This window comes from Talpa occidentalis, unplaced genomic scaffold, assembly GCF_014898055.3.
Source record: "Talpa occidentalis isolate TD23 unplaced genomic scaffold, MPIMG_talOcc4v2.1 talOcc4.7, whole genome shotgun sequence".
Lineage (NCBI taxonomy): Eukaryota > Metazoa > Chordata > Mammalia > Eulipotyphla > Talpidae > Talpa > Talpa occidentalis.
The window spans coordinates 106223267-106237148 of record NW_023605083.1 but is presented as its reverse complement, the minus strand read 5'-3'; the positions used below and the strand labels follow the sequence as shown (position 1 = coordinate 106237148).

Below are 13882 nucleotides of genomic sequence, written 5' to 3'. Positions count from 1 at the left end.
ACTCTGACGTCTTTTCTCATATCTGCCTAAGCATTTAAATAGACAGCTGGCATGTAATTCACTTATTTATTAGTATGTGTTACTGTGTAAATGATTCTGAGTTATATCCTCATCGAGGCAGGGGGAAATTATCTCTTCCAATTTTCATCTATAGATCCACCACCTTCAACTTCCGATACTCTGTAAAACACTAGGCTTTTCCAGGCTGGGTGTTTCTTGGGAATTCAAATGAATATTTGAGCTACAAAGCAAGCAGACATGAATCGTGTTTATTTCAAATATTTTCTAGAAACATTTACAGGCCTCCAGGTAAAAAAAACATTTTGTGAATCCAAAAATCTCTGGAATTATTTATCAATTTATCCTCATCATTTTATAGAACAGCACTTAGAAAGAGGTGGAGTATTTTTCAGGTGTGTCAGCTACTTTTCAAAGCTTCTCAAGGGTAATAAACTTCCTTGAAGATTATTTTCTTACTGAAGAAATATTGCTTAAATTTTTTTCTTTTGCTTACTTATTTTTAAAGATTTATTTATTTATGCATATAAGAACTGGGGCGTAAGCCAGAGGTGTTGGGGGGGGGTGAGAGGATTCACCAGAGACAGAGTGAGGAGCAGAACAGGCAGACCTGTTCTGTTGCTGAGGGGAACAACAGGCAAGACAGGAGAGGTCTGCTGAGCCATGTAGGTTAGTCCCTGGTGGGTTAGTCCCTGGCAGGCTGGGGATTGAACTCCTGCTGCAGTGGCTGGTGACAGCTTGATCGCACTGTGTCTTTAACCCGTGCACCACCAGAGAGGCCCTGTTTATTTTTTTTTAATTCCTCTGAATGTGTTAAATCATTGTATTGTACATTACCTGGCAGAGATCTGGAGAAGTTTGTAGGTTAAAGCAGAAATTCCTAATCCTTTAGGAATACAACATCTCTGTGGTGTTAGGGAAAGAGTTTTTTTTTTTTTGGTTTTTTTTTTTAATATTAAATTTTATTTTTATATTCCCCCATACAATTGCAAACGCCCCATTCTGACCCCAATCCTTCCCCTCCCGCCCCCCACCCCCCAAAAAGTGTCTCTGGTTCATAGTTTTTGTTGATTTTGATTTTCACTTTCTTATATTCATTTTCCTGGTCCCTTATTTAAGTTTTCTAGATTCCTGCTATGAGTGAGACCATCCGGTATTTTTCTTAGGGAAAGAGTTTTAATTTAAAAGTAATAAACTCTCAGGCCTCCCCAGTGGTGCAGCGGTTGAGCGCTGGGCTGCGAAGCTGCCTGCAGCCTCTGCAGCGCCGGTTCGATCCCCGGCCGCCAGCAAGGGTCCCACATGGCGCGGAGACCGCTCCTGCCACGTGCTGCTCCCCTCAGCAGTGTATTTCGTCAGTCTGCCTGTTCTGCTCTTCACTCTGGCTCTGGTGAATTCTCTCACCCTCCCGTGCCTCTGACTGTACCCAGTGCTTGTATAAATAAATAGATCTTAAAAAAAAAAAAGGTAACAAACTCTCAAAAATTAGCTGACCCATGACTGCCTGGAACTGGAAGTTTTTAACAGGAGTATCAGGTAAAATATTTTCATATTAAGTGGAAAATTAAACTAAAAGGTTCCTAAGATACATTCCAATACTAAAAGTTTTATTTAGTTCTTGGGTTTTATATCATGGAATCAGTGGAAAATCAAAATTTGCCTTGTCAGGGTCAGAAATACCAATAAATGCTGCAGCACAAAACACAACCACTTAGTGCAAATCACTGATAGCACTCCTAATGAACTTAAAACCTAATCAAGTAGCTAACAACCTACTATCACCCCCCCCCACTTCGCCCCCCACCCCAGCAACTTATTATGTGTATAAATGCAGGCATAGTGAATATATCAACTTATCCAACTAAGGACAGATTTTGAATGCTGTCTTCACAAATAAAGGGTAATCTTTAAGAATATGTTAAATAATGATATAACCTTTTCTTCTGCATTGTAAAAAGTCTCTCCTCCAATTAGAAGTATTAAATTCCAATGTATTATTCCAATCATTTTTATTTTAATTTACTTTCTTCAGCCAAAACTATTGAATATTAGCTTTTAAAAATTAAAAAAGAAAAACACTAGCCCTAGACCTCTTAAATTTGTGTGACAGGTGAAAAATTTTCCTAGTCACTGACTAAAAAGGAAATAGTTTTCTACATCTGAACCTGTTCATAGCACTTATGAGTGATCAAAATCAGGTAAGATAGTTGTGCGGCTGGCTTTCACAAAACCAATTCTTTGACCTAACCTAATCATTGTTTGAACTATAAATTAATTAAGTCAAATGCCATCACTTCTCAACTCCCAGTTTAAAAACAATTCAATTTTATACTTGCATTTCTATCCGGCACTGGTAATTCAAAACCAAGTTTGTGCAACGCAAGCAAACAGATAAATTTGTAATTCATAAATAAATTTTGTCTTTGACAAAATGATTATTAACTATTCTTTACAATGATTATTAACTATTGGATATACAATAGTTCCATTGCAAGGAGGAAACAGACAAGAGAAGTTAAATGAAACCTGTTACTTTGTAGTAAGCAAGCACCTGCCTGGATACTGCAATTGCTCTGTTAGATCAATGTTTCCCTTAATCGTGATGTCAATTAGGCAGCACAGACAGAACTCATCACAGACATTCAAGGCATGCATCTCCACCAAGAGGAAGAGACAAATCAGAGTATTTACACTCAAAGGAAGAAGAAACTATGTAACCAAGTAAAAAACGCTTCTCCATCTACACTATGCGGCAGGAGGAGGAAAAAAGTGAAAGGACAGGTTCAAGGGGAGTCAACTTCTGAGGCTGAAAACTAGATTCTTAGGTCTATTCCCCACACTTGAGAAATTACTGAAAAACTTCTTAAGTAGAAGTGCAATCAGGAAGTCTAGGATCTTCAGATTTCAGTCTTAAACTCCAAAGCAGAAATATCTAAAATTATTTCCCCTATCTGAGTAGTTACAGTATTCTTATATGCTTCTGTGAAATCCACAAGGTCCCCGATATTTAGAGGTGATTCTAAGTGCCCAATCGTGTCCACTTTCCCGTCTCCAAATTCAAAAATAATGTTGGCGCTGACCCGAGCAGGGCCTTCACGCACATCTTCCTCTGAAATCATTCGCCTCCCATCACCTTCTGACGTCCTGTCTCCGGTAGCTTCCCTGATGAGTATGGCAAACGGAAAGAGAGCGTAACAGCAGCACGTACATTTACTACGTCCCTCATGGAATCATAAAAAACCCTGGGAGCAGGAACTGGCGAGGGACAGCCCGCCCAGTCCTGGCTCCCACCGCGATACAAAGACACAACGAGCAACAGAGGCCCGGGTCCTGCACCCCACACCTCACTCTGCAAGAGAAAGACTTTCAATGCAACTGGATCCAACCCTTAGCACCCCCTCCCACGTGGGTCTCCGCTCTCTCCCGAGCTCGGGGTGGGTTGGAGAGAGGGACCTGGAAGGAATCGGACCGCGCCGGGGCTGGGCGGGAGGAGTGGAGGGGACCAGCTCCAGGCAGACACCACAGCCCCTTCCCAAGGCCCAGGGCTGTTCGCCTCCCAGTTCCGGGGTCTGAGCGCTCGCTCCCCGCACCCCCAGGCCCCTGCACGCCTCCCCAGAGGGGAACTCAAGGCCCCAGAGTCTCGGAGCCGGCCGGACTGCCCGGCGCTGCCGGGACGGGATGGAGCCCCGGCCGCGTGCGGGCGGAAGATGGGAGGCGGCCCCCGCCTCCCGCCGCCCCTCCCCGGGCCCCGGCGTCGCCAGGCCCGGGATCGCAGGCTCTCGGCCGGCCCCATCTCACCTCAGGCTGGAGGCGTCCGTCCCGCGGTCCCGGAGCCCCTGCGCGGAGGCGGCGCTGGGAGGGAGGGGACGCCGGCAGCTCGGGCGATGGCTGACAGGCGCGCAGCACCAGGCCGGCCCGGCACACGGGGGAGGGGCGGGGCCTCGCGGGGCCAGCCCCGCCCCCGCCCCGCCCCTGCCTCCCACCTCAGCGGGCGAGTCCCATGAGGTGACCACGTCCGGGGTTACTCCAGGCCGTTCACCTCCGACCCGGCTCCCGGCGGCGGCGCGGTCCGGCCGGCCGGGAGGCGAGGCGCGGCCCCCAGGGCCGGTCGGCAGCCAATGGGAGGGCGCCGCGGGGCGGGGCGACGTGAGGCGATGCCGATGGTCCGAGCGCCGCTCTGCCATTCGGGGCCCAGCGGCGAGAGGGCGGGCGGGACCCGGGCGCTCTGGGCGCCCCCTGGCCGGCCTTCGCCGCCCTTTCTGCTAGGGGCGGATGCAGGGGCGGCCAGCGGGCTCCCCCTGCCGGCGGAGGGGGGCGTGGGGGAAATCACCCCACGTGAACCTCCCGGCGGGGAGAGGGGTGAGCCGCTCCAGGAGCGAGGGGCCGGGCTCGTCGGCAGGTGGCGGGGTAGTCGGTGTGCGGGCCCCATAAGGACCTTACCGTGTTCGATCCTGAAACCTTAAAGAGGCGGGTGTTGCATCCTTGAATTGCCCAGTGTCACACAGACTGGCTTCCAAGTTAGTGCAGGCATACTGATCTCTATTCTGAACACACGCAAGCCCCTTGACTTGCTCCCCGTCCCCGAAACTGCCCACACAATGGAGGCTGAGATGCTGGACCCTGGAACATGGAGGGGAAAGGAAAAGTGGAAAGAGGGGCTGTGTGACGAAGGGTTAACAGTCTTTCCTGCCTGCTCTGAGCACGCAAAGTAGATGACAGTAAATTCCTGATTTCTGCGATTGGAGAGCGCCTCCCCACTTCCACTATGATCACACCAAATCTTTGAGGAGAAATTAACCAATTTCGCTACTTTTGCCAGTTCTTTCATAGCAAGACTTTCATGATGGATGTGTGTTGAAAACTGACAGTAACCTAAAAGAATCCAACATAAAATACCACTATTGGGCAGGCGAGAATGAACATTGCACTTTAAACCAATGAGATGGGTTCTAACCCCTTCCAAGAATTTAATGGAGCACGCTGAGTGTTTTCCTGCTCCCTACACAAGCTTACAAAAAAGATGACAGATGTACAGAGGGTGGTGATTTTGCCAGTTCTATGCCAGAGGGCAAAAAAATAGGGTGGAAAAACACACCTGAAGCCAGAAGTTCTTGGGCAAAAGAAGAGACAAGGAGATTAGTCAACAAAGAGCAATTTTCATTCAGGAGCCCTCAAAATACCACTAGGTGGTGGCTTCTCCAAGAGTTTAGCAACCAACTTTGAAATAGTAGAGACTGGAAACAGAAATTTGAAAGATGTTGATTTTACAGAGCAGTGGCCCACATATCACAATAACTGTCTGTCACTGGATGCATGTGTCAATCGAACAAAGATAGGAAAATCAGAAGCTGATAATTGCCCACAACATCCTGGTTTAACAAGTTGTTTGACGTGGCTGACTTAAAAAAAGGCCTTGGCATGGGCAGAGGGAATCTTTGCCTTTCCACCACAGTGCTCCCTGAACTGGCAAAAAGGAAGGGACTTTGAAAAGAACTAAAGACCTTGAAGTTGCCTATTTTTATCTTACCTTTATTCTATTTGCCTACCTCTCCTAGTTCATAATCAGTAATAAGAATACTGGCTCCAAAATTTTTTTAGTGGTATTGCTGATTACCAGCCTGCACTGCAAAAACAGTGCTTTGCAAAACCAGTTTTTGAGGAGTTTAGCAATCCCCTCAAAACTGTAAAACCGATTTTTGAGGGGGGGTCACCCTCAAAAACTGTCCTTATGTGAAACTTTAGCAAGTCCTTGAATGTCCTGCTTTTGACCGCACTGAATATCTGACGCTCTCTAAAGAACTAAATGAGGAAAAGTCTAATCAAAGAAAGTGAAGGATGAGTTAGGATATACTACTTTACAGAAGAGCTAATAATCAAATTATGATCATCAAATGTTAAGACAACTGGGCAGCGAGAGGAGCAGAGAGCTGTGTCTTTAAGATGATATACCTGGAATTTCAACAACTCTAAGTGTTGTGTGGTTTGGTGCCTGCCACAACTTGCCCATCTCTACCATGGGCTAAACTTCAGAGCTGCCCCAGGAGTTCTTGCCAGATGAGCCATTATGCCAGAGAGAGGCGGAGGAGGGGAGGCAAAGGGTGGAGAGAACTTACTATACAAGACTAACAGGTGGAAGAGAAGGGAGTGAGCGGCACATTTTTAAAAGCTGAAACTAGGCATCTATTATGGGTTGAATTGTGCTCCAAAATTCATATCTAGAAGTCCTACGCCCCCAGCACCTCACAATGTGAGTGTATCTGGAGATGGTATATTTAAAGAGGTAGGTAAGATAAATGAGATTATTGGGGTAGACCGTAATTACAAGTGACTGAAGTAACTTGTAAAACAAGGAGATTAGGTTGGGGCTCCCTGAGGGGTTAAGTCTCAGTGCTATCAAGCTATCACCAGCCACTGCAGCATGAGTTCCATCCCCGGCCAGGGAGCTAACCCACATGGCGCAGCAGACCTCTCCTGTCTCACCTGCTGCTCCCCTCAGCAGAGTATTTCAGTAGACCTGCCTGTTCTGCTCCCCACTCTGTCTCTGGTGAATCCTTTTACCTCCCCAATACACCTGCACCTCTGGCCTACACCCCAGCTCTTGTTTGCATAAATAGATAAAAAATAAATCTTTTTAAAAAAAGGAGATTAAGATACAGATGCATACAGAGGGAAAATCATATGAAGAACTGGGAAGAAGGGAGGCCTCCCTGATGCCTAGAGGTTAAGTCTCAGCACTACCACTGCAATGGCCTGAGTTCCATCCCGGAGCAGGGAGCTAACCCACATGGTACAACAGACCTCTCCTGTCTTGCTTGCTGCTCCTCTCAGCAGTGTATCTCAGTCAGTCTGCCTGTTCTGCTTCCCTCTCTGTCTCTGGTGAATCCTCTCACCCCTTACACCTCCGTCCTACACCCCAGTTCTTCTACTCAAAAATAAATAAATAAATTATTTATAAAAAAAAGATGCAGGAAAGAAATTCTCAAAAATGAATAAACCCAGGGCCTCCCATGGTGGCGCAGTGGTTGAGCGCTGGGCTGGAAGGCTGCCTGCAGCCTCTGCAGCGCCAGTTCAATCCCCGGCCACCGGCTAGGGTCCCACATGGCACGCAGACCTCTCCTGCCGCCCGCTGCTCCCCTCAGCAGTGTACTTCGGTCCTTCTGCCTGCTCTGCTCCCTGCTCTGGCTCTGGTGAATTCTCTCAGCCTCCCGCGCTTCTGACTGTACCCAGTGCTTGTATAAATAAATAAATAAATCTTTAAAAAAAAAATGAATAAACCCAGAATTGCATAAATAATATGTGCATCACTGTGCAGGCCATTTTGGCATTTTATTATGAATTCTACTTTGATTTAGGACAGTGTTTCTCAAAGTTATGTTACATTGACCAACTGAAACAGAACCTCTCATTAGGTACTTGTTAAAAATATAGATTCCCAATCCCATTACAGACTTTTCTTTTAGTAATCCTGGTAATCATTCACCCTGAAGTTTAAGAACAATAGCTTAGGATTTACTGGTATTGTTCTCTTTGTTGCCAGTATCTGTTAAATAGAATGCCTCTTATACCTGCACTTCCAGAATAGGACAGGTCAGGCCTGCCATGAATCAAGGGAGATAAGAAAATGCCTTAATAAAAAAATGGAACCATAAAATCACCCCCTCACTCCCACCCCCGTCCTGATGGTTTTGGCCATGGTTCCAAATTCCTTAAGTAGGAAAGTCAGTGATCAACCCTTAGACAGAAGATAGAGGAAACACTGAGATGTTATTTCCCACTGGCCCCGATACCTACCATCTACTCTAATTTGGCTTCTAGCCCTTGCTGTGTTTATTACTACCTTAGCTCATGCTGGCAGACTTGTTCTTCCTCTCTTCCTCCCCCCAATTATCTGAATCTTTCTAGTCCTTAAAAGTTCCATTTTATCTAAGATCTCTTACTTCTCCAGTTTCTTCTGATGCATGTCTCTTCTGAATTCTGTAGCAATTTGGTCACCAGCACCTGGTTCAACATTAATTCAGCTATAACTTTTTGTGTTTGTCAGTTTTAGCTCTCGAGCTAAATTTTGCTAAAGCAGAAAGCATTTGAAGCAGAAAACATGTCTTATAGTTTCGTATTTCCCTCTGTAATCTCCTACAATAGGGTGAGGTATAGATATTAGTAAGTGTTTCAGTGATTGAAATCAAGATTAGCTCTGTACCTGAGAGACCACTCTGCTCCTGATATCTGCTTGTCTCTTCAAGCTGCCTTCCGGAGGCAAGGGCTCCAGTATCCTAGCTGCTTACAGACAGACAGACTTCATCAAGAATTCTGGAATTAGCCAGAATTGGATCCAACAATGAGATAAGAGAAAAAGAAGACACAAAGGCCTTCTCTGAACACTATGTTCCTCTGCTGTAGTCAACCATTCAGGTTTGTCCAGAGTTAACCACTATAGGGAACTTCTCAACATAAGGTCAGAAACATCCTCCAGGAGGCCACTTTATAAGTCTGGTCCTGATGATGAAAGGGAGGATTGCACAATGAAGGGATGGCGTTACCACCGTGGAGACTCACCACGATGTTTTCACATGGACATGTGGGTTTTCATATGGCATTTCAGCTCTCCCTCCCTCCTTATTATTCAATCCTAAACACCTCCAGCCTCTAGCTAAACTATCTATATTTGGCAGCTGATCAGATTCCTCTTCCAAGCCACCTCTAATATCTTTTTTTTTTTTTAAGATTTATTTATTTATTTATACAAGCACTGGGCACAGTCAGAAGCGCCGGAGGGTGAGAGAATTCACCAGAGCCAGAGCAGGGAACAGAACAGGCAGACTGACGAAATATACTGCTGAGGGGAGCAGCGGGTGTGGCAGAAGAGGTCTGCCTGCCGTGTGGGACCCTCGCCAGTGGCCGGGGATCGAACCAGCGCTGCAGAGGCTGTGGGCAGCCTGGCAGGCCAGGGCGCAACCGCTGCACCACCAGGGGCGGCCCTCTAATATCTTTTTTTTTTTTAATCTCTAAGTCCTATACATCTCACAACTAAATAACCCAGAGAAAATTTTATTTTTTTTAAAGATTTATTTTTATTTATTTATTCACACAAGAATTGGGGTGTAGGCCAGAGGTGTGGGGGGAGTTGTGAGAGGATTCACCAGAGACAGAGTGGGGAGCAGAACAGGCAGATCTACTGAAATATACTGCTGAGGGGAGCAGTGGTGAGATGGGAGAAGTCTGCTGTGCCATGTGTGGTTTAGCTCGCACCAGGGATCAATCTCATGCTTGATAGCACTGAGACTTTAACCCCTGCGCCACCAGGGAAGCCCCATAAAGAAAGTTTTAAAGGGTCCTTTTATCTAAAGATGGGAAAATAAACAAGATCATCACTTGTTTAGGTCTTGTCCAGTCCTGGGATTCTGACATTTTATATGGATCAGCTCTACAAAGGCCCCATCTCTGGCCTCATTCTCCTGCAGACAAGTCCCGGTGAGTCGCACCCTGCTCCTGTCCTCACTGTGTTGCCAGACTTCCCTGGTGTCTCCATTACTCCTATATTAGACTCAGATTTTCCCACTACATGATTAGATCACTACTTGTCTACCCTAAATAAATACCCTCGCTCACCACTGTTATTATTATACATAATAAAACACAAACTATAGTAAAACACAATCAGTAGTAAAATACAATATTAACAACTCTCACAGTCTTTACTTTGAAAGAAAACAGCCACCAGGCCTTCCCTGGTGGTACAAGGGGTTAAGATGCAACCTATGAAGCTATCTGCAGCCACTGCAGCACGAGTTTGATCCCTGGCCAGGGAGCTACCCACATGGCACAGCAGACCTCTCCTGACTTGCCTGCTGCTCCCCTCAGCAGTATATTTCAGTCATTCTGCCTGTTCTGCTCCCCACTCTGTCTCTGGTGGATCCTCTCACCCCCTGCACCTCTGGACTGTACCCCAGTTCTTGTATGCATAAATAAATAAATCTTTTAAAAAAAAGAAAAGAGAAAGAAACAGCCACTACTCAACTTCCTTTTATCCCTCTCATTCCTTCAGTCTTCAAGTTTTTCCTTATATCCCTTTAACCAGAAGGTTTCACAACATCCCTGACAATTCACAACGTTTCACAACATCCCAGAAGGTAGAAAGCTATCTCCCCAAAAAGTTTTGTTTAATCAGTGAAACTGCTGTGCTGATGTGCCCAATTTTCATAGTGAAAATGAAAAGGGAGGGTGAAGAATAAAGAAAACCAATAATGAATGAAAATAGAATGTAGGTGAAATCAATGAATGAGGTGGTTCTAATCAACTGACCGAGAGTAGTTGTAGGGGTCAACACAGATAAGCAGAACTGATGCTTACTGTTGGCAATCTAAGCCAAAGAGATCGCAGGGACTTTGCCTTCTCCTTGCTCTGTGTTATAAAAAGCTTCAACTCTTTAATCAGATAGACCAGTAGGTCTTTAAATCCTACCTGTCACTAATTAGCTCTGTGACCTTAACAAATGACCCATTTCTGACCCTCTAAAAAACTCAGTATACTTACCTCTGAGGTTGTGTTTGGGATTAAATATTATAACAAAAATGTAACGTTTCTAACAGAGCTTGGACATGGTAAGCACCAAAGCACAGAAAATACTTCTCCTTTTTTCTCAGTGGCTCCTCCATTTCTTACTAGAGCTCAGTACAAAAACAAACTGTTTTATGAATGACCGCTTAGTTCAAGAATGATTATGTTATTCAATTCAACACCTACCCATACCAGTCAATATTCCCAGGGTGATCCCAGATCTAGGGATAATCCGAATCCTTTACCTTTACTTGGAGGCAGTGAATAAACAGAAGTGACTGTCGCCCAAGTTTCTCAGAACTAACAAAAAAACTGGCACTATGAGGGTTTGCCTGGCCTTGTTCAGTCATGTGGTTGTGCCACACTGAAAAGGCTCTTTGGCCCCTTTGGCGAGAATGTGAGACAGTAGGAACCTTCATATACTACAGATGGGGACAACCTCTTAGAAAACAGTTTGACATTAATTACTAAAGCTGAACATACCCTATATATGCTATAACCCAGCTTCCATTTCTAGCTTTGGATTCTGGAGAAACTTTCAAATGTGTTCCAGAAACATTGTATATGATGATGGGAAAAAAAGGAAAAAAAAACTGGAAACACTAACAGCTCTCAGCATTAGAATGAAAAAGTAGTAGTAGACTCATAAATGGAATATTATACAAAAACGAGAATGAACAAGCCACTGCTACACAAAATAATATGGATGAATTTTACAAACATAATGTTAAACAAACAACAAAAATCCAGATACAAAAAAGTAAGTTTCCTGTTACATAAGATTCAAAAATAAAAACTCATTTGTGGTGGTAAAAACCTGAATAATGGTTACTTCTTGTGGTAGGTAGTGACAGGAAGAGGAGCTGCAGAGAGGTGAGTATGCTTTGTATTATCCATAATAAAATGTTTACTTTAAAATACATAGAGTATGATTCCATTTATGTAAATTCAATGGCAGGCAAAATTTCAAATTTTTAGTGACACATATGCAGGTAGTTCACTATTTTTAAAAGGCATGGGAAGGGGCTCCTCGGTGGTGCAGCAGTAGAGCGCTGGGTTGCAAAGCTGCCCGCAGCCTCTGCAGCGCTGGTTCGATCCCCGGCTGCTCCCCGGCCACCAGAGGAGGGTCCCACATGGCACGCAGACCTCTCCTGCCGCCCGCTGCTCCCCTCAGCAGTGTACTTTGGTCCTTCTGCCTGCTCTGCTCCCCGCTCTGACTCTGGTGAATTCTCTCGCCCTCCCGCGCTTCTGACTGTACCCAGTGCTTGTATAAATAAATAAATAAATCTTTAAAAAAAAAAAATAAAAGGCATGGGAAAAGAATGGATGGGGGAGGGAAAGGAGCAATCAGAGGGACAGACATAGAAACAGTTTCTAAACTATTGGTAATGTTCATTTTCTTAATTTGGGAGATGGCTACATGGTGTTCACATTATTATTAAGATTATGAAAAATATGCTCATATTCCACATACACTTCTTTTTTTTTTTTAAATATTTATTTATTTATTTATACAAGCACTGGGTACAGTCAGAAGGGTGGGAGAGTGAGAGAATTCACCAGAGCCAGAGCAGGGAGCGGAACAGACTGACGAAACACACTGCTGAGGGGAGCAGTGGGCGGCAGGAGAGGTCTGTGCGCCATGTGGGACCCTCACCTGGTGGCCGGGGATTGAACCGGCGCTGCAGAGGCTGCAGGCAGCTTTGCAAGCCAGCGCTCAACCGCTGCGCCACCGGGGAGGCCCTCCACATACACTTCTATATGCATGATATACTCCACAATAAATACTTACAATAAACCAACACAAAATGTCACCCTTAAAAGTAAGAGTAGCAGAGTATGGTATAATAACTTTTTAAAAAGATTTATTTATTTATGCATACAAGAACTGGGGTGTAAGCCTGAGGTGTGGAGGGTGAGGATTCACCAGAGACAGAGCAGGGAACAGAACAGAGAGATCCACTGAAATACACTGCTGAGGGGAGCAGCAGACAAGAGAGGAGAAGTCTGCTGTGCCATGTGGGTTGCTCTCTGGCCAGCCAGAACTCGTGCTACAGTGGCTGGAAATAGTTTGATAGTGCTGTCTTTAACCACCCTGTGCCACCAGGTAGGCCCGGGTATAATAACTTTAAAGTTGAAAGAAGCCTTCGAAACAATCTTGTCCAACCATGATAAAGGATTATTAGGGCTTTGGAGGTAGGCATGGTGTGATAACAAACATTTGTGGAGGTGTAAATCTATCTCCCTAAAACATATACAGTTTTGTAAAATCAACTTTGCCTCCATAAACATAACATAAAAAGAGCAACCAACAGAAGCCAGGGAAATGGAGTCTTATTCAAATTGATTCAGTTACAGAGTGTCAGCTAGCTTCTTGTCAAGCACTCCTCCCACAGACTCACCCTGATAAATCTATTTGGTCCTAGTTTCCTTCTATTTTCCAGTAGTCTCTGATCAGCAGGCATCATAAAACACACCTGTTACATCTATTTTTCCTCCTAAATTTGAAATTTTTATTGTGGGAAAAGGAGACCAGGAGAGATAGCCTCTTCTCTACAAATATCCCAGACACTTACAAAACTAATCCAGGGCCTCCCTGGTGGCGCAAGGGGTTAAGTCGCAGAACTATGAAGCTCTCCGCAGCCACTGTAGCACAAGTTCAATCCCCAGCCAGTGAGATACCCACATGGCGCAGCAGACTGCTGCTCCCTCAGCAGTGTATGTATTTCAGGAGATTTGCCTGTTCTTATTCTGTTCCCTACTCTGTCTCTGGTGGATCCTCCCATCGCCCCCCACACTGTTTCTTTGGCCGAACACCCCAGTTCTTATACGCATAAATAAATAAATCTTAAAAAAAAAAAAAAAAAGAAAACCAATCCAAACATCTATTTCTCTACTGCGAGATCTTTTGCTTTGTTGAAACAGATCTCATGTGTCTCTGTACCCCACAATCTAGCTGCCCCAACATGCAGGCTGACTTTTTAGGCCTCGGAGGAATAAAGGAAAAGGGAAGAGTCTGAGGGTTGATAAAAGAAAATTCTTTCCCTTAATCTTTGTCCAAGCACAAGGTCCCTCTTGGGAAGAGTGCGCTCTTCTGCCACCTTGTGACAAAGAATGAGAACAAGCCCTCAGATCCGGGCCTGCCCCTGCCCCACGGTGGCAGCACTGTCACATATGGCATCTAGGAATTAATCTATAAAGAACTTCCAATCAATTGATGGGGAGGGGGGAGAATGCCTGATAGCATACAGGAACAAAGGATCACATAATCATATTAAGAAAACCATAAACCAAACCCCCAGAGGACACGCAG

At 45.1% G+C, this 13882-nt stretch overlaps 1 protein-coding gene across 9 annotated transcripts in view; it reads right to left on the bottom strand.

The window, feature by feature from the left end:
- Positions 1-13882, bottom strand: part of ACACA (acetyl-CoA carboxylase alpha) — a 262049-nt gene that overhangs the window by 214634 nt on the left and 33533 nt on the right. For 3 of the 9 annotated variants that reach the window (XM_054688837.1, XM_054688838.1, XM_054688844.1), the window contains exon 1: positions 4456-4475. The exons of 4 other annotated variants lie outside the window; for them this stretch is intronic. The gene's annotated coding sequence lies outside the window, so the exon portion shown is untranslated. Of the gene's footprint in view, positions 1-3813; positions 3923-4455; positions 4476-13882 lie in introns of those variants that run through there. 2 more of the 9 variants (XM_054688840.1, XM_054688842.1) reach the window with 2 other exon arrangements.